General features: G+C 39.6%; 1 non-coding gene across 1 annotated transcript; it reads left to right on the top strand.

Moving 5' to 3' along the window:
* Nucleotides 1-16,767: 16,767 nt before the first annotated feature.
* Nucleotides 16,768-16,876, top strand: LOC130942363 (small nucleolar RNA R71). The gene has a single exon (XR_009070936.1). It is a non-coding gene; the product is annotated as a small nucleolar RNA R71 (small nucleolar RNA).
* Nucleotides 16,877-18,211: the final 1,335 nt, after the last annotated feature.

Raw genomic sequence — 18,211 nt, 5'->3', positions numbered from 1 at the left:
TTCAGGGTTCAATATGAACAAGGTTGTATTATATCCCATACACTATTATCAAAAGCATGGATAAAGTAAATATACCCGTTTTGCAACGTCACATGTCCTGAGAAACCAACGATGATTCATAAGTCATAGCCTGCATGACATTATAAAATGCCCCATAAGCAAAAGCCTGCAATCAGCATGAGATTATATCTTGGATAAGTACTTTTTTCGTCCTTAAGATTTGAGGTGAAAATCAAAATCGTTCCCAACCTTTTTTTGTTATTAAAATCATCTCCAACATTACAAAATGATATAAAATTGTCATTTGTTACTTCAATTATATTTTTTTTGACCAAATTACCCTTTATTATTAATAAAAATAATATTAAAAAAAATCAAAACCTTTTCTCTTTTCAAATTCAACACAGCTTCATCTTTTTCACCATGATCATCAATCTAGTTCGTTCTTCCCCTCTCCGCTGGCAACGTCACGGACCTCCGCGAGCCCAGAAAACACCGCGACCCTCTTCTTCGCGGTACCCTCGTGCCACAACACTCTCCTTCCCTGCCTCAGCCCACTGCCGCAACCCTTTTTCTTTTCTTCTTCCTCTCCTCTTTTCTCTTCTCCTTTGTCCACTGACCCATGGCTGGACCACCACCAGTGACTACCTCCTCTAGCAGCTGTTGTCCTCACCACCGCCGCTGCAACATACACCTCTCCCCTGATTTCTTTTTGCTTTGTTCTTTATTACAGGTTCATGAACTAACCTACTTTCATTTCCTCTAGTTTTCGTTTAATTTAACTTAGGTTTAATTAGAATTTTAGTTTAATTTTTAATCAGTTCTAGTTGCTCGGTTAGTTTAGTTAGGTTAGATTTTTCTGTTAATGGATACTAGGTTATTAGGATAGGTTAGTTTAGGCTTGTTAATGGTAATAGGATTGTATGTGTTTGGATTTTTGAATTGTTGGTGGTTTTGCCATTGAATTGTATGTTTGCCTTATGAAGATTTTGTTATTCGAATTGTTGAGGATTGTGTTAAATATGTGGGTACGTACTTGAATATATGGTTGTTGTGGATTAAAACTGGTTCCATTAACAGATTGCTGCTAGAATTATTGAAACCCGTGGTTTGGTTTGTTTTGATTGGGTTTGGTTGTCGGCAGAAAGGGGAAGAGTGAGCTGGATTGATGATGATGGTGAAGAAGTTGAAGCTGCGTTGAATTTGAGAAGAAGAGAAGAAGAAAGAAGAGTGAGAAGAGGAAGGGGAAGAGGGGTGGGTGTCCTCCAGCAGTGGTAATTACCGCGGCGAAGGTGAGAAGAAGAGGGTGATGGTGAAGAGTAGAAGGAAGGGGATTGGGGGAGAGGTGAGAGGAGAGACCGAAGAGATGCTGGGGAGTGGGTGGGGTGAGGTTTTGCTTTTTTTTTTTTTTAATTTATTTTTATTAATAATGAAGGGTAATTTGGTCAAAAAATATAATTGAAGTAGAAAAGAACGATTTTATAACGTTTTGTAATGTTGGGGATGATTTTAATAACAAAAAAAGGTCGGGGACGATTTTGATTTTCACCTCAAATCTTAGGGACGAAAAAAAATACTTATCCCTTATATCTTATACGTTGAAGTTTGATTAGTATGCCAACTACTCAAACAAACTCGGAGTTGCCTTTAGAAAAAAATTTACTCCCCTCCCTTGAGAGATGTTAGAATAAAACTCTCTTTTCTTTTATTTGTAAAATATACATTCCTCTACTTTATAGCTTTTAAAAAATCTTCTCTTTAATTCATTTTAAATTATGTGTTAACTAATGTTAATTTTATTCATTTTTCAAAAAAAAAATTTTTACAAAAATATTTTTTAACAAAAATTTTATTTTTTTATCATTAAATTTTGCTTAGCAAAATATCTTTTAATAAATTATTTTTTGATTGATTAAATTAGATTTTTACCAAAATATTTTTTATAAAATTTAATAATTAAAATATATTTTTTTAAGATATCTTTCAATAATTTTTAATTATTAAATTATGATTTTAGCAAAATTTTTGTTAATTATTTTAATATTTTACTATTACTTTTTCGATATCAATATATATTATTTTAATATTAAATAAAAATTTAGCACTGTTAATATGTATAACTATTAATATTTATTGATATCGAAAAATAATTATACCAAGGTTTTTTTTGTTTATTATTAAAATAATATATATTGATATCAAAAAATTAATATTAAAATATAAAAATTGTTAATAAAAATTTTGGTAAAATCATAATTTAATAATTAAAAGATTATTGAAAGGTATTTTAGAAAAAATAATTTAATTATTAATTTTTTTTTAAAAAATATTTTGCAAAATATAATTTAATCAATACAAAATAATTTATTTAAGAGTATTTTGGTAAGCAAAATTTAATAACAAAAAAATAAAATTTTTATTAAAGGGTATTTTGTAGAAAATAATTTATTTTTCTTGAAAAATGGATAAAGTTAACATTAATTAAAACAAAAATTTAAAATGAATTAAAGAAGAGATTTTTTTAAAGTTATAAGGGAAGGAAATATATATTTTACAAATAGAGGGGAGAGAAGTGTCATTTTAGCATCTTTCAGGAGAGGGGAGTGGAATTTTCACATAATTTTTGTTCCGGGGCTTACCTAGAACCGGATGGTGGTTGGGTTTGTTTGTGAGGTCCAAGCGCTAGAGGAGGGTGGTCTCCGACTTAGTTTACGTCTGGGAGCCGCCGTCCGAGTTGTGTATGTGAAAGAATGGAGGGTGGTACCTGTAAAGATACTCCGATGCCTAAGTTAGCAAGGGGGTAAGCAGGTTTAGAGTATTAGAACTTAGAGATACCTGAGGGGTGTTAGTGTATTTATAGTGGTGATCCAATAACCACCTTTGGTGTAGTTCCACTTCTGAAGGTGGATAACCATCCTTTTATCTTAGGGTTGTTGAGATATTGTTTCTACAGGTGGATGAGAGATTTTAGGAGGCAGTTACTTATTTGAATAAGTATTATCTGTCAGCTCATGTCGTGCACGACCTCTTTTGGGAGGGGCTCATGCAGAGTCCAATCATAAAACTGACGTGGTAAGTGGTGAGGGCCAGCCTTTGTTTTGGGCCTTTTTGCTTACTTGGGCCTGGACCATAATGTTTGGGCCAGGGTATGAACAGTGTCCCTACTCGAGTTCGATCTCTTTGGTATGAATTGGATTCGAGTATTAATTGAGCTTCGGGTTCGTTCAAGTCGGAAAATCGACGTGATTTTAGTTTTAAATCGATGTGATTTCAAATTTCTCAACCATTATGTCTATTCAATCGTTGCGTTCATTTGGAGTTTCGCATTTACACGTGGGAGCAGTTACATTGGTAACGGCGCGTTTCTTTAATGATCGCGTCATTTTACCGTTGTGCCCCTGACATGTTATAAATACTTTCCCTCTTCTTTCTTTGTTTTCTTTCGTCTTCTCTTCGAAGTTCCTTGCCTGCATTCTCACTTTTTCTTATTCAAAAAATCCTTTTGGTCTCTTCGTTCTTGGGTGCTTCATTGCTTTCTACCACCGCGACTACTTCTCTTTGATTTTACAGAAAAGGTTCATTTTTCTTTACCTTCTTCTGTTATTTGTGTAGTGCTTTCTTTATTTCTATTTGGTGCGCTTGTGCGTTTGAGGAGATTTTCATGTTTTTACCACTCATTCGTTTGCAATGTGAGACTTTAGGATTCTTGTATGTTTATTAGAAATCATTGTTGCCACCTGATGATTCTTTTTCTTTTTTCTTTTGGAAAAGACTGCCTTGTTTCTGGGAGCGCTGTTTTTTTAGGATTTTATTTTTCTTTCTAGGTCTTATTGCTTTTATACCTACTTCCTTATTTGTCGGAAAAAATGTCTTCCCGTATTTCTGAGACCCTTTTGAAGTGGGTAGATGATTCTGTACTTATTGAGAAACCTCTAGTAGATACCGACTTTATCACCGAGTTCCGTACCCATCATAGGCTTTGCAGTTTGGAGGCTGATGAGCCTAAGTATGGGTTAGTGGTCCCGGATCCTGAGGACCGGATTTGTTGTGGGAAGGTTGCTGATTCTGACCCACACTTTTTTCTTTATGTACGATTGCCTTTTCACCCGTTTGGGGGTTTCTTTTCCTTTTTCTGAGTTTTAAATGGACGTTGTCTCATTGCCGAGTTGCTCCTACCCAGTTTCACCCCAACTCTTGGGGTTTTATGAGAATCTACCAACTTGTCAGCCAGGAGCTCGTTTTTTTGATCTCTTTGAGAATCTTTTTCTGCCTCTTCCATTTGACTAAACCTTTTTAGCTTCAAATAAACAAAACAAACAGCAGTGGGTATCTTTTCGGGCCATTCAAGGTCAGAAAGTTTTTTCAATTTTTGACGAATCTTTCCACGATTCAAAAACTTTTTCTTCAAGGTCCAAGCTGTAGAGGGCCACCATCCTTTTTTCTTAACTGAGAATAGCCAGCCCCGATTTCCTCTGTACTGGTCGGAGGCCTCCCATGTTGGAAAATATAGCTTGGATTATTTGGATGAGGTAGAGGAGGCCATTGTTGGATTTTTCCGAGAGGCCTGAGGGAGAGCTCCCAACCAGGATACTAAAAAACTTTTCGTTGGCTCTCCGAGTTTTATCCAATCTGAGCTAGTAGTTTTGTTTCTTTGTAGCTTATTTGACGAGTTCCGACCTACATCTTGCTTTCCTCTGCCTTTGTAAGCTGATTAATTTTTATTTTTTCTTTTCAGAAATGGTGAAAAGCGGGTCCAATGCTGCCTACCAAAAAGTTCAAGAGGCAAAGAGGAAGGCTCGCGCCCGAGCTGATGCTGCGAAGGTCCGCGCCTCTGGCACTCCCCCTCCCTGAAATTCTGGTTTGGGGACTTCCTCCTCTTGCCCTATCCTGGTAAACCCTATTTATGCTTCTTATCTTCCTCCTCCTGCTTTTGTCCCCCCAGTTCGACCTTCTTCCGAGCCCGAGAAAAAGAAACGAAAGACCTCAGAGACGGGTTCTTCCCCTTTTGGGGAAGCCAATTTTGATGGTCCGAAGTTCGTTCGGAAGGATATCTTTCCTCATAGCCAAATTGCTATGGATGATGCTTCCCTTCGAAATTATCTTCAGATTTTGGTTCAGGGAGGGGTTCGGACTGCTGGGGTTTGCACCGATCTTCTTCATATCTTGGACAAAACCCCCTTGAAATCTTTGGGCTCTTCCCAAAAAACTATAGAGGATCTTCAGGGGAGGATTGTCCTGTATCAAGAAGAAGAGAAGAGGCTTCAGGGGGAGAATGCTTGGCTGAAGGAGGAGCTGGCCCAACATCAGGAGAGGGAAAAAAAGCTAACGGGTCAATGTGCATTGGCTGAAGGGATGAAAGAGAAGGCGGAGCAAAATTATGTCAGGGTTTTTTCGGAGAACATTGATTTACAGAAGCAGCTGGAGCTAAATCGGGAGGTCTATCAGGACTTGAAGGATTCTATAGTGGAAAGCTTGGAGGAGGCCTTTAAGGTGTTCAAGGAACAAGTCGGAGTTATCGCTCCTGCTTTTGACCTTTCTCCTCTTCATCCCGACAAGATCGTTATTGACGGAGTCATTATCTCCCCTCCTCATCCTGAAACAGATTCCGAGCTGAAGACTCGTGGGCAGCGTATTATTGAGTTACCTCTTCGTAAGGTGGAGCAACAGGAGGGATTCCTGCTGAGTTCTTCTGAGATTCCGACTTCTGCCCCCGAAGAGACACTTCCGACTCCTGCAGCAGATCCGAGCTTCGTTCCCCTTGATGACTCCAATCTTCCTTCTCAGTGATTTTAGCTATCAGGGCCCAGCTTGTGGGCCCATTTTTAAACAATTTCTTTTATTCGTTTGTGTGTTGGTAGTTCCTGACATTTTTGACCTTTTTTATGGTCATTAAAAAAAAGTTATTTGTTTTTGTTGGTCCTTCTTTGGAGTAAGGACCATTAACAAAATGATTAGATTATGCATGGGTGTTTTGGTGCTTCTATCTTTGAGGGCTCTTTTTTTGAAACCCTTTGCTTTTTTTAAAAAAATCTTCGTGCTGGCTGTTTTGTCTAAGTTAGACAATTTTCCTGAAAAACTCTTTTTGAAAATTTAAGCAGTCCTTTGCTTCTATCCTCGAGGGATTTTCTTATCTCTTTTGTATTCCTTACATATTCAATTTTTTCTTATTGAATTATTTTCGTAACTCAGGTTATTTTTGCAATGCATTTCAATTTTTCTTGGATTTTCTGACTAGTGAATCGCTTGTTCCCGAGTTATTATGGTCGTCTTTTGTAACCTCTTTACACCGATTTGTACCTCGTCATTTTATCTTGCCGACCACCTAGGTCGGTCATGGGATTTTCACGCTTTTTCGAGCTTAAATCAGTGCATTTCGTAGAATAATGATATTAATAACGTAGTTATAAAAAGATAGAGTAAAATCTTTATTGATTGATGGAGGTAACTTTTATAAAAGTTAACTTAGCTACTAAGGGTTTTTAAGACTATGAACCCTTAGTCCCCACTTTGATGCCTCGTTAAAACCCCCTTCAGGAAAACCCTCTTTGGGAAAAAGCCATGAAGTCTGGAAAAAGAGTACATCAGAGAGTGGAGTTCGCTTCTAGCAATAATACCTCCTCATGTTGCAAGCATGCCATGATCTTGGGAGCTCGACGCCACCCAGGTCGGATACCTTGTAATACCTTTTTCTGAGGACTTCTCTTATCTTGTATGGCCCTTTCTAATTATCAGTGAGTTTTCCTTCACCCGACTTGTTTGCGCCAATGTCATTCCTAATTAGGACCAAGTGGTCTGAGGTGAAACTTCTTCGAATGACTTTCTTATTGTACCTGTTTGCCATTCTTTGTTTTAGTGCTGCTTCCCTTATCTGGGCTTGTTCTCGAACTTCAGGGAGTAGTTCGAGTTCTTCTTTGTATGCTTGAAGATTGCCGACCTCATCATAGAACCTCACCCTTGGACTTTGCTCATTGACTTCAACTGGAATCATGGCTTCTATGCCATAAGCAAGTCGGAAGGGTGTTTCTCCCGTGGAAAACTGAGGTGTAGTCTGATATGCCCATAGTACTAGAGGGAGTTCTTCGGCCCAAGCCCCATTTGTATCTTGTAGTCTTTTCTTTAATCCAGCCAATATGACTTTATTGGTTGTCTCAGCTTGCCCATTTGCTTGTGGGTGCTCAACCGAGGTGAACTGATGCTTGATCTTCATACTGGCTACCAAGTTTCTGAATGTAGAGTCAGTGAATTAGGTACCATTATCCGTGGTGATGGAATGGGGAATCCCATACCTTGTAATGATATTCTTGTAGAGGAATTTCCGACTTCTCTGAGCTGTGATGGTGGCCAATGGTTCTGCTTTGATCAACTTCGTAAAGTAGTCTACCCCTACTATGAGGTTTTTTACTTGTCCAGGTGTTTGGGGAAAAGGTCCGAGAAGATCTAATCCCCATTTCGCAAAAGGCCATGGAGAAGTTATGCTTATGAGTTCCGCTTGGGGGGTGACCTGAAAGTTAGCATGCATTTGGCATGGCTGACACTTCTTCACGAAGTCGGTAGCATCCTTCTGCAAGGTCGGCCAGTAGAACCCCGCTCATATGACTTTCCTGGCTAATGACCTTGCCTTGAGGTGGTTTTCGCAGATACCATTGTGCACCTCTTCCAGGACTTCTATTGTCTTTAAGGTCAGGACGCACTTCCGCAATGATGTGGATATTCCTCTTTTATAGAGGATATTTTTCACCATGGTGTAATTTTGTGCCTCCCTCCAGATTTTCTTGGCTTCTTTTTCCTCATCGAGCAGGATATCGAATTTTATGTATTCGATTAGTGGGTACATCCATCCGAAGTCCAAGCCGGAAACCTCTAAGACATCTTGTTTAACCTCTGTCTTCGTGACAGAAGGTTCTTGGAGAGTTTCCTGGATCAGGCTTCTATTATTTCCTCCTAACTTGGTACTTGCTAACTTGGAGAGGGCGTCTGCTCTACTGTTGATATCCTAAGTTATATGTCTCACCTCAGTCTCTGAAAACTGCCTAAGATACTCAAAAGTTTTATCTAAGTTCCTTTTCATGTTGGGGTCTTTAGCTTAATACTCTCCATTAATTTGGGAAGTCACCACTTGAGAGTCACTGAAGACCACTACTTTAGTTGCACCGACCTCTTCTGCCAGCTTTAACCCAGTAATCAAGGCTTCATATTCCACCTGATTGTTGGAGACCGGGAACTCAAATTTCAGGGAGACTTCTATTTGAGTTCCCTTTTGGTTGACTAGTATTATTCCTGCACCGCTTCCGATTTTATTGGAAGAGTCATCCACGTACAATTCCCAAGTCATGGAAGTCTCCTCTTGATCGTTTGCATATTCTACCATGAAGTCAATGAGGCCTTGGGCTTTAATTGCTGTCCGAGCTTCATACCTTAGGTTGAACTCGGATAGCTCTATAGCCCATTGAACCATTCTGCCCATAATGTCTATTTTTTTGAAGAATTTGCTTCATGGGTTGGATCGTTCGAACTCTTATTGTATGAGCTTGAAAATAAGGCTGTAGCCTTCCAGATGCCACTATTAAGACAAACACAAATGATGAGCGGATAATTTATATGCTTTTTGGCATTGTTTTTAGGTAGTTTCTAGTATATTTAAGTTACTTTTTAGTATAATTTTATTAGTTTTTATGCAAAAATCTAATTTCTGGACTTTACTATGAGTTTGTGTGTTTTTCTGTGATTTCAGGTATTTTCTGGCTGAAATTAAGGGGCCTGAGCAAAAATCTGATTCAGAGGTTGAGAAAGGACTGAAGATGCTATTGGATTCTGAACTCCCTGCACTCGAAATGGATTTTCTGGAGCTACAGAAGCCCAATTGGTACGCTCTCAATTGCGTTGGAAAGTAGACATCTTGGGCTTTCCAGAAATGTGTAATATTCTATAATTTGCCCGAGATTTGATGGCCCAAACTGGTGTCAAAACACCGATTAGAGACCATTTTCTGGCGTAAAATGCCAGAACTGGCACCAAAGCTGGAGTTAAACGCCCAAACTAGCACCAAAACTGGCGTTTAGACTCCAAGAAGAGCCTATGCACGTGAAAGCTTCAATGCTCAGCCCAAACACACACCAAGTGGGCTCCGGAAGTGGATTTCTGCACTATCTACACCTAGTTAGTCATTTTCTGTAAACATAGTTTATCAGTTTAGTATAAATAGCACCTTTTACTATTGTATTCACATCTTTAGATCATTTTTGAGACTATCTTAGGATCACTTTTGATCTCTTGATCACTTTTGGGGGCTGGCCATTTGGCCATGCCTGGACCTTCATCACTTATATATTTTTAACGGTGGAGTTTCTACACCTCATAGATTAAGGTGTGGAGCTCTGCTGTTCCTCAAGAATCAATGCAAAGTACTATTATTTTTCTATTCAATTCACACTTATTCTTGTTCTAAGATATTCACTCGTACTTCAACCTGATGGATGTGATGATCCGTGACACTCATCATCATCCTCCCTTATGAATGCATGCCTGACAACCACCTCTGTTCTATCTGCAAGAGCTTGAGTGTGTATCTCTTGGCCTCCTGGTTCATGATGCATGGTTGCCTCAGAGCCTTCCATTCCGTGAGATCAGAGTCTTCATGGTATAAGCTAGAACCAATCGGCAGCATTCTTGAGATCCGGAAAGTCTAAACCTTGTCTGTGGTATTCCGAGTAGGATCTGGGCTGGGATGACTGTGACGCGCTTCAAACTCGTGACTGTTGGACACAGTGACAGTGTGCAAAAGGATCATTGGATTTTATTCTGACACGATCAAGAACCGACAGCTGATTAGCCATGCGGGAAACCGTAGCGGACATGTTTTCACTGAGAGGACGGATGGTAGCCATTAACAACAGTGATCCACCAACATACAGCTTGCCATGAAAGGGAGTACGCATGGTTGGATGAGGATAATAGGAAAGCAGAGGCTCAGAGGGAACAAAGCATCTCCATACGCTTATCTGAAATTCCCACCAATGAATTGCATAAGTATCTATATCCTATTTTATGTTTTATTTCTCTTTTAATTATCAAAACCTCAACCATTTGAATCTGCCTGACTGAGATTTACAAGATGACCATAGCTTGCTTCAAGCTGACAATCTCCGTGGGATCGACCCTTACTCACGTAAGGTATTACTTGGACGACCCAATGCACTTGCTGGTCAACTGCGTGGAGTTGTGAGAAAAGTGTGAACTCACGATTCCGTGTACTAGCAAACTTCTTAAGTTTTTGGTACCTTAATTCGGGGCCTTGTAGAACTTTACTGGTGAAGTATACTGGATGCTTCCCAACTTTGTCTTACCGTATTAGTTTCAACGCCACAGCCTTTTCGGCTACTGATGAGTGGATATTTTATACGCTTTTTAGGGGTATTTTCATATAGTTTTTAGTAAGATCTAGCTACTTTTTAGTATATTTTTATTAGTTTTTATGCAAAAATCACAATTTTGGACTTTGCTATGAGTTTGTGTGTTTTTCTGTGATTTTAGGTATTTTCTGGCTGAAATTGAGGGACCTGAGAAAAAATCTGATTCATAGGCTGAAAAAGGACTGCAGATGCTGTTGGATTCTGACCTCCCTGCACTCAAAATGGAATTTTTGGAGCTATAGGTGTCCACATGATGCGCTCTCAATTTCGTTGGAAAGTAGACATCCAGGGCTTTCCAGCAATATGTAATACTCCACACTTTACCGAGTTTTGATGACGCAAACTGGCGTTCAATGCCAGCCTTCTGCCTTATTCTGGGGTTAAACGCCAGAAATAGGTTACAAGCTAGAGTCAAATGCCAAAAACAGGTTACAACTTGGCGTTTAACTCCAAGAATTGCCTATGTACGTGAAAGCTTCAATGCTCAGCCCCAACACACACCAAGTGGGCCCCGGAAGTGGATTTATGCACTATCTATCTTAGTTTACTCATTTTCTGTAAACCTAGGGCACTAGTTGAGTATAAAAATTACTTTTAGAGATTTATTTTGTACCTCATGACATTTTACATCTGAATTTGTATCTTCTACAGCATGAGTTTCTAAACCCCATGGTTGGGGGTGAGGAGCTCTGTTGTGTCTCGATGAATTAATGCAATTATTTCTGTTTTCTATTCAATCTCGCTTGTTTCTATTCTAAGATATTCATTCGCACTTCAACATGAGGAATGTGATGATCCATGACACTCATCACCAATCTCAACCTATGAATGCGTGCCTGACAACCACTTCCGTTCTACCTTAGATTGAATGTATATCTCTTGGATTCCTGGTTCATGAGTTTGACTGCCTCTCCTGACAACTGAGTATTCAATTCCGTGAAACCAGAGTTTTCGTGGTATAAGCTAGAATCAACTGGCAGCATTCCTGAGATCCGGAAAGTCTAAATCTTGTCTATGGTATTCTGAGTAGGATCCGGGAAGGGATGACTGTGACGAGCTTCAAACTCATGAATGTTGCGCGCAGTGACAGTGTGCAAAAGGATCAATGGATTATATTCCAACATTAGTGAGAACCAACAGATGATTAGCCATGTACATGGACCCTTTTAACTGAGAGGACGGCTGGTGGTGCACGAAATTGTGATCACTACAACTTCGCACAACTAACCAGCAAGTGCACTGGGTCGTCCAAGTAATACCTTACGTGAGTAAGGGTCGATCCCACGGAGATTGTTGTTATGAAGCAAGCTATGGTCACCTTGTAAATCTCAGTCAGGCAGACTCAATTGGGTATAGTGATAAACGAATAAAGCATAAAGATAAAGATAGAGATACTTATGCATATCATTGGTGAGAGCTTCAGATAAGCGTATGAAGATGCCTTCCTTTCCGTCTCTCTGCTTTCCTACTGTCTTCATCCAATCCTTCTTACTCCTTTCCATGGCAAGCTCATGTAGGGTTTCACCGTTGTCAGTGGCTACCTCCCATCCTCTCAGTGAAAATACGTCCCTGATGCTCTGTCACAGCATAGGCTAATCATCTGTCGGTTCTCAATCAGGCCGGAATAGAATCCAGTGATTCTTTTGCGTCTGTCACTAACGCCCCGCCCTCAGGAGTTTGAAGCACGTCACAGTCATTCAATCATTGAATCCTACTCAGAATACCACAGACAAGGTTTAGACCTTCCGGATTCTCTTGAATGCCGCCATCAGTTCTCGCCTATACCACGAAGATTCCGGTTAAAGAATCCAAGAGATAAACACTAGAGCCTCGTATGCTTGTAGAACAAGAGTGGTTGTCAGTCACTTTGTTCATAAGTGAGAATGATGATGAGTGTCACTGATCATCACATTCATCAAGTTGAAGAACAAGTGATATCTTGGACAAAGAACAAGCGGAATTGAATAGAAGAACAATAGTAATTGCATTAATACTCGAGGTACAGCAGAGCTCCACACCTTAATCTATGGTGTGTAGAAACTCCACCGTTGAAAATACATAAGAACAAAGTCTAGGCATGGCCGAATGGCCAGCCTCCCAAAAGAGGGTTCAATCATAAAAACATGATCAAAAGATAGATGAAAATACAATAGTAAAAGGTCCTATATATAGAAAACTAGTAGCCTAGGGTGTACAGAGATGAGTAAATGACATAAAAATCCACTTCCGGGCCCACTTGGTGTGTGCTTGGGCTGAGCAATGAAGCATTTTTGTGTAGAGACTCTCCTTGGAGTTAAACGCCAGCTTTTATGCCAGTTTGGGCGTTTAACTCCCATTTAGGTGCCAGTTCCGGCGTTTAACGCTGGAATTTCTTGAGGTGACTTTGAACGCCGGTTTGGGCCACCAAATCTTGGGCAAAGTATGGACTATCATATATTGCTGGAAAGCCCAGGATGTCTACTTTCCAACGCCGTTGAGAGCGCGCCAATTGGGCTTCTGTAGCTCCAGAAAATCCACTTCGAGTGCAGGGAGGTCAGAATCCAACAGCATCTGCAGTCCTTTTGAGTCTCTGGATCAGATTTTTGCTCAGATCCCTCAATTTCAGCCAAAAAATACCTGAAATCACAGAAAAACACACAAACTCATAGTAAAGTTCAGAAAAGTGAATTTTAACTAAAAACTAATAAAAATATACTAAAAAGTAACTAGATCAAACTAAAAACATACTAAAAACAATGCCAAAAAGCGTACAAATTATCCGCTCATCACAACACCAAACTTAAATTGTTGCTTGTCCCCAAGCAACTGAAAATCAAATAGGATAAAAAGAAGAGAATATACTATAGACTCCAAATTATCAATGAAACTTAGCTCCAAATTAGATGAGCGGGACTAGTAGCTTTTTGCCTCCAAACAGTTTTGGCATCTCACTTTATCCTCTGAAATTCAGAATGATTGGCTTCTTTAGGAACTCAGAATCCAGATAGTGTTATTGATTCTCCTAGTTAAGTATGATGATTCTTGAACACAGCTACTTATTGAGTCTTGGCTGTGGCCCAAAGCACTCTGTCTTCCAGTATTACCACCGGATACATACATGCCACAGACACATAATTGGGTGAACCTTTTCAGATTGTGACTCAGCTTTGCTAAAGTCCCCAATTAGAGGTGTCCAGGGTTCTTAAGCACACTCTTTTTGCCTTGGATCACAACTTTATTTCTTTCTTTTTCTTTCTCCCCTTTTTTTTCGTTTTTCTCTTTCTCTTCTTCTTTTTTTTTGTATTCACTGCTTTTTCTTGCTTCAAGAATCATTTTTATGATTTTTCAGATCCTCAGTAACATGTCTCCTTTTTCATCATTCTTTCAAGAGCCAACAATTTTAACATTCATGAACCACAAATTCAAAAGACATATGCACTGTTCAAGCATACATTCAGAAAACAAAAAGTATTGCCACCACATCAAACCAATTAAGCTAGTTTTAAAGATGAATTTGAAATCCTGTACTTCTTGTTCTTTTGTAATAAAAACAGTTTTCATTTAAGAAAGGTGATGGATTCATATTCATAGCTTTAAGGCATAGACACTAAGACACTAATGATCACAAGACACAAACATAGATAACATAAGCACTAAAATTCGAAAAACAGGAAAGTAAAGAACAAGGAGATTAAAGAACGGGTCCACCTTAGTGATGGCGGCTTGTTCTTCCTCTTGAAGATCCTATGGAGTGCTTGAGCTCCTCAATGTCTCTTCCTTGTCTTTGTTGCTCCTTTCTCATGATTCTTTGATCTTCTCTTATTTCATGGAGGAGAATGGAGTGTTCTTGGTGCTCCACCCTTAGTTGTCCCATGTTGGAACTCAATTCTCCTTGAGAGGTGTTTAGTTGCTCCCAATAGTCTTGTGGAGGAAAGTGCATCCCTTGAGGTATCTCAGGGATCTCTTGATGAGAGGGGTCTCTTGTTTGCTCCATCCTTCTCTTAGTGATGGGCTTGAGGTCATGCCTTCTCAGTTGAACCGGCTTTAGATGCCATAAAAGGTTATGGAAAAACAAAAAGCAATGCTTTTACAACACCAAACTTAAAAGGTTTGCTCGTCCTCGAGCAAAAGAAGAAAGAAGAGAGTAGAAGAAGAAGAATGGAGGAGAGGGAGATGGAAAGTGGTTTGAAGTGATTGGTGAATGGGTGAAGAAGAAGAGAGAGGGTGGTGGGGTAGGTGGGGGTCCTGTGGGGTCCATAGATCCTGTGGTGTCAAGGAAAAGTCATCCCTGCACCAAATGTTGCTCAAAATCATGTTTTGAGCCATTTCTGGCGTTAAACGCTGGGCTGATGCCCTTTCCTGGCGTTTAACGCCAGGTTCTTGCCCTTTTCTGGCGTTTAACGCCAGTCTGGTGCCCCTTTCTGGCGTTAAACGCCCAGAATGGTGCCAGACTGGGCGTTAAACGCCCAACTGCTAGCCTCACTGGCGTTTAAACGCCAGTGGGTTCTTCCTCCAGGGTGTGCTATTTTTCTTCCTGTTTTTCATTCTGTTTTTGCTTTTTCAATTGATTTTGTGACTTCTTATGATCATCAACCTACAAAAAACATAAAATAGCAAAGGAAAATAGATAAAATATAATCATTGGGTTGCCTCCCAACAAGCGCTTCTTTAATGTCAGTAGCTTGACAGAGGGCTCTCATGGAGCCTCACAGATACTCAGAGCAATGTTGGAACCTCCCAACACCAAACTTAGAGTTTGAATGTGGGGGTTCAACACCAAACTTAGAGTTTGGTTGTGGCCTCCCAACACCAAACTTAGAGTTCGACTGTGGGGGCTCTGTTTGACTCTGATTTGAGAGAAGCTCTTCATGCTTCCTCTCCATGGTGACAGAGGGATATCCTTGAGCCTTAAACACAAAGGATTCATCATTCACTTGAATGATCAGTTCACCTCCATCAACATCAATCACAGCCTTTGCTGTGGCTAGGAAGGGTCTGCCAAGGATGATGGATTCATCCATGCACTTCCCAGTCTCCAGGACTATGAAATCAGTAGGGATGTAATGGTTTTCAACTTTCACCAAAACATCTTCTACAAGTCCATGAGCTTGTTTCCTTGAATTGTCTGCCATCTCTAATGAGATTCTTGCAGCTTGTACCTCAAAGATCCCTAGCTTCTCCATTACAGAGAGAGGCATGAGGTTCACACTTGACCCTAAGTCACACAGAGCCTTCTTGAAGGTCATGGTGCCTATGGTACAAGGTATTGAAAACTTCCCAGGCTCTTGTCTCTTTTGAGGTAATTTCTGCCTAGACAAGTCATCCAGTTCTTTGGTGAGCAAAGGAGGTTCAGTCTCCCAAGTCTCATTTCCAAATAACTTGTCATTAGTCTTCATGATTGCTCCAAGGTATTTAGCAACTTGCTCTTCAGTGACATACTCATCCTCTTCAGAGGAGGAATACTCATCAGAGCTCATGAATGGCAGAAGTAAGTCCAATGGAATCTCTATGGTCTCATTTTGAGCCTTAGATTCCCATGGTTCCTCATTAGGGAACTCATTGGAGGTCAGTGCACGCCCATTGAGGTCTTCCTCAGTGGCGTTCACTTCCTCCCCTTCCTCTCCAAATTCGGCCATGTTGATGGCCTTGCACTCTCCTTTTGGATTTTCTTCTGTATTGCTTGGAAGAGTACTTGGAGGGAGTTCAGTAATTTTCTTGCTCAGCTGTCCCACTTGTGCCTCCAAATTCCTAATGGAGGACCTTGTTTCAGTCATGAAACTTTGAGTGGTTTTGATTAGATCAGAGACCATGGTTGCTAAGTCAGAGGGGTTCTGTTTAGCATTCTCTGTCTGTTGCTGAGAAGATGATGGAAAAGGCTTGCCATTGCTAAACCTGTTTCTTCCACCATTGTTATTGTTGAAACCTTGTTGAGGTCTCTCTTGATTCTTCCATGAGAGATTTGGGTGATTTCTCCATGAAGAATTATAGGTGTTATCATAGGGTTCTCCTAGGTAATTCAACTCTTCCATTGAAGGGTTCTCAGGATCATAAGCTTCTTCCTCAGATGAAGCTTCCTTAGTACTGCTTGGTGCATTTTGCATTCCAGACAGACTTTGAGAAATCAAATTGACTTGTTGAGTCAATATTTTATTCTGAGCCAAAATGGCATTCAGAGCATCAATCTCAAGAACTCCTTTCTTTTCACAGGATTCCTTTCAGAAGTGTACATGAATTGGTTATTTGCAACCATTTCAATTAGTTCTTGAGCCTCTGTAGGCGTCTTCTTCAAGTGAAGAGATCCTCCAGCAGAGCTATCCAAAGACATCTTGGATAGTTCAGAGAGACCATCATAGAAAATACCTATGATGCTCCATTCAGAAAGCATGTTCTGAGGGACATTTTCTGATTAATTGTTTGTATCTTTTCCAAGCTTCATAGAGGGATTCTCCATCCTTCTGTTTGAAGGTTTGGACTTCCACTCTAAGCTTACTCCATCTTTGAGGTGGAAAGAACTTTGCCAAGAAGGCATTGACTAGCTTTTCCCAAGAGTCCAGGCTTTCTTTAGGTTGAGAGTCCAACCATATTCTAGCTCCGTCTCTTACAGCAAAAGGGAATAGCATCAGTCTGTAGACCTCAGGGTCAACCCCATTAGTCTTGACTGTGTCACAGATTTGCAAGAACTCAGTTAAAAACTGATGAGGATCTTCCAATGGAAGTCCATGGAACTTGCAATTCTGTTGCATTAGAGAAACTAATTGAGGCTTAAGCTCAAAGTTGTTTGCTCCAATGGCAGGGATAGAGATGCTTCTCCCATAGAAGTCGGGAGTAGGTGCAGTAAAGTCACCAAGCACCTTCCTTGCATTGTTGGCATTGTTGTTATTTTCGGCTGCCATGGGTTCTTCTTCTTTGAAGATTTCTGTTAGGTCCTCTACAGAGAGTTGTGCCTTAGCTTTTCTTAGCTTTCGCTTCAAGGTCCTTTCAGGTTCAGGGTCAGCTTCAACAAGAATGCCTTTGTCTTTGTTCCTGCTCATATGAAAGAGAAGAGAACAAGAAAATATGGAATCCTCTATGTCACAGTATAGAGATTCCTTGAGGTGTCAGAGGAAAAGAAAAGTAGAAGACAGAAGTAGAAAATTCGAACTTATCAAAGAAGATGGAGTTCGAATTTTGCATTAAGGAATAGAGTTAGTTCATAAATAGAAGGATGTGAGAAGAAGGGAAGTAATTTTCGAAAATTTAAGTAAAAGATTTTGAAAATATTTTGAAAAACACTTAATTGATTTTCGAAAATAAGAGTGGAAAAGAAATCAAGTGATTTTTGAAAAAGATTTTGAAATTAGAAATTAAAAAGATTTGATTGAAAACTTATTTTGAAAAAGATGTGATTAAAAAGATATGATTTGAAAACAATTTTAAAAGATATGATTTGAAAACAATTTGAAAAGATATGATTTTAAAAATTAATGACTTGCCTAACAAGAAAAGATATGATTCAAACATAAAACCTTCCTCAACAGAAAAGGCAAAAAATGTTCAATCAAATCATTAATTGTTAGTAAGTATCTTTGAAAAAGGAAAGAAATTGATTTTGAAAACATTTGATTGAAAAGATATGATTTGAAAAAGATTTGATTTTGAAAGACTTTGAAAACTTGAAAAAAAATTGATTTTGAAAACAAAATCTTCCCCCTTTGCCATCCTGGCGTTAAACGCCCAGAATGGTGCACATTCTGGCGTTTAACGCCCAAAACTATACCCTTTTGGGCGTTAAACGCCCAGCCAGGCACCCTGGCTGGCGTTTAAACGCCAGTCTGTCTTCTTCA

The sequence above is a fragment of the Arachis stenosperma genome, chromosome 7, assembly GCF_014773155.1.
Source record: "Arachis stenosperma cultivar V10309 chromosome 7, arast.V10309.gnm1.PFL2, whole genome shotgun sequence".
NCBI classification, from domain to species: Eukaryota; Viridiplantae; Streptophyta; class Magnoliopsida; order Fabales; family Fabaceae; genus Arachis; species Arachis stenosperma.
The sequence above is the reverse complement of the archived record's forward strand: the minus strand, read 5'-3'. Positions and strand labels throughout refer to the sequence as shown.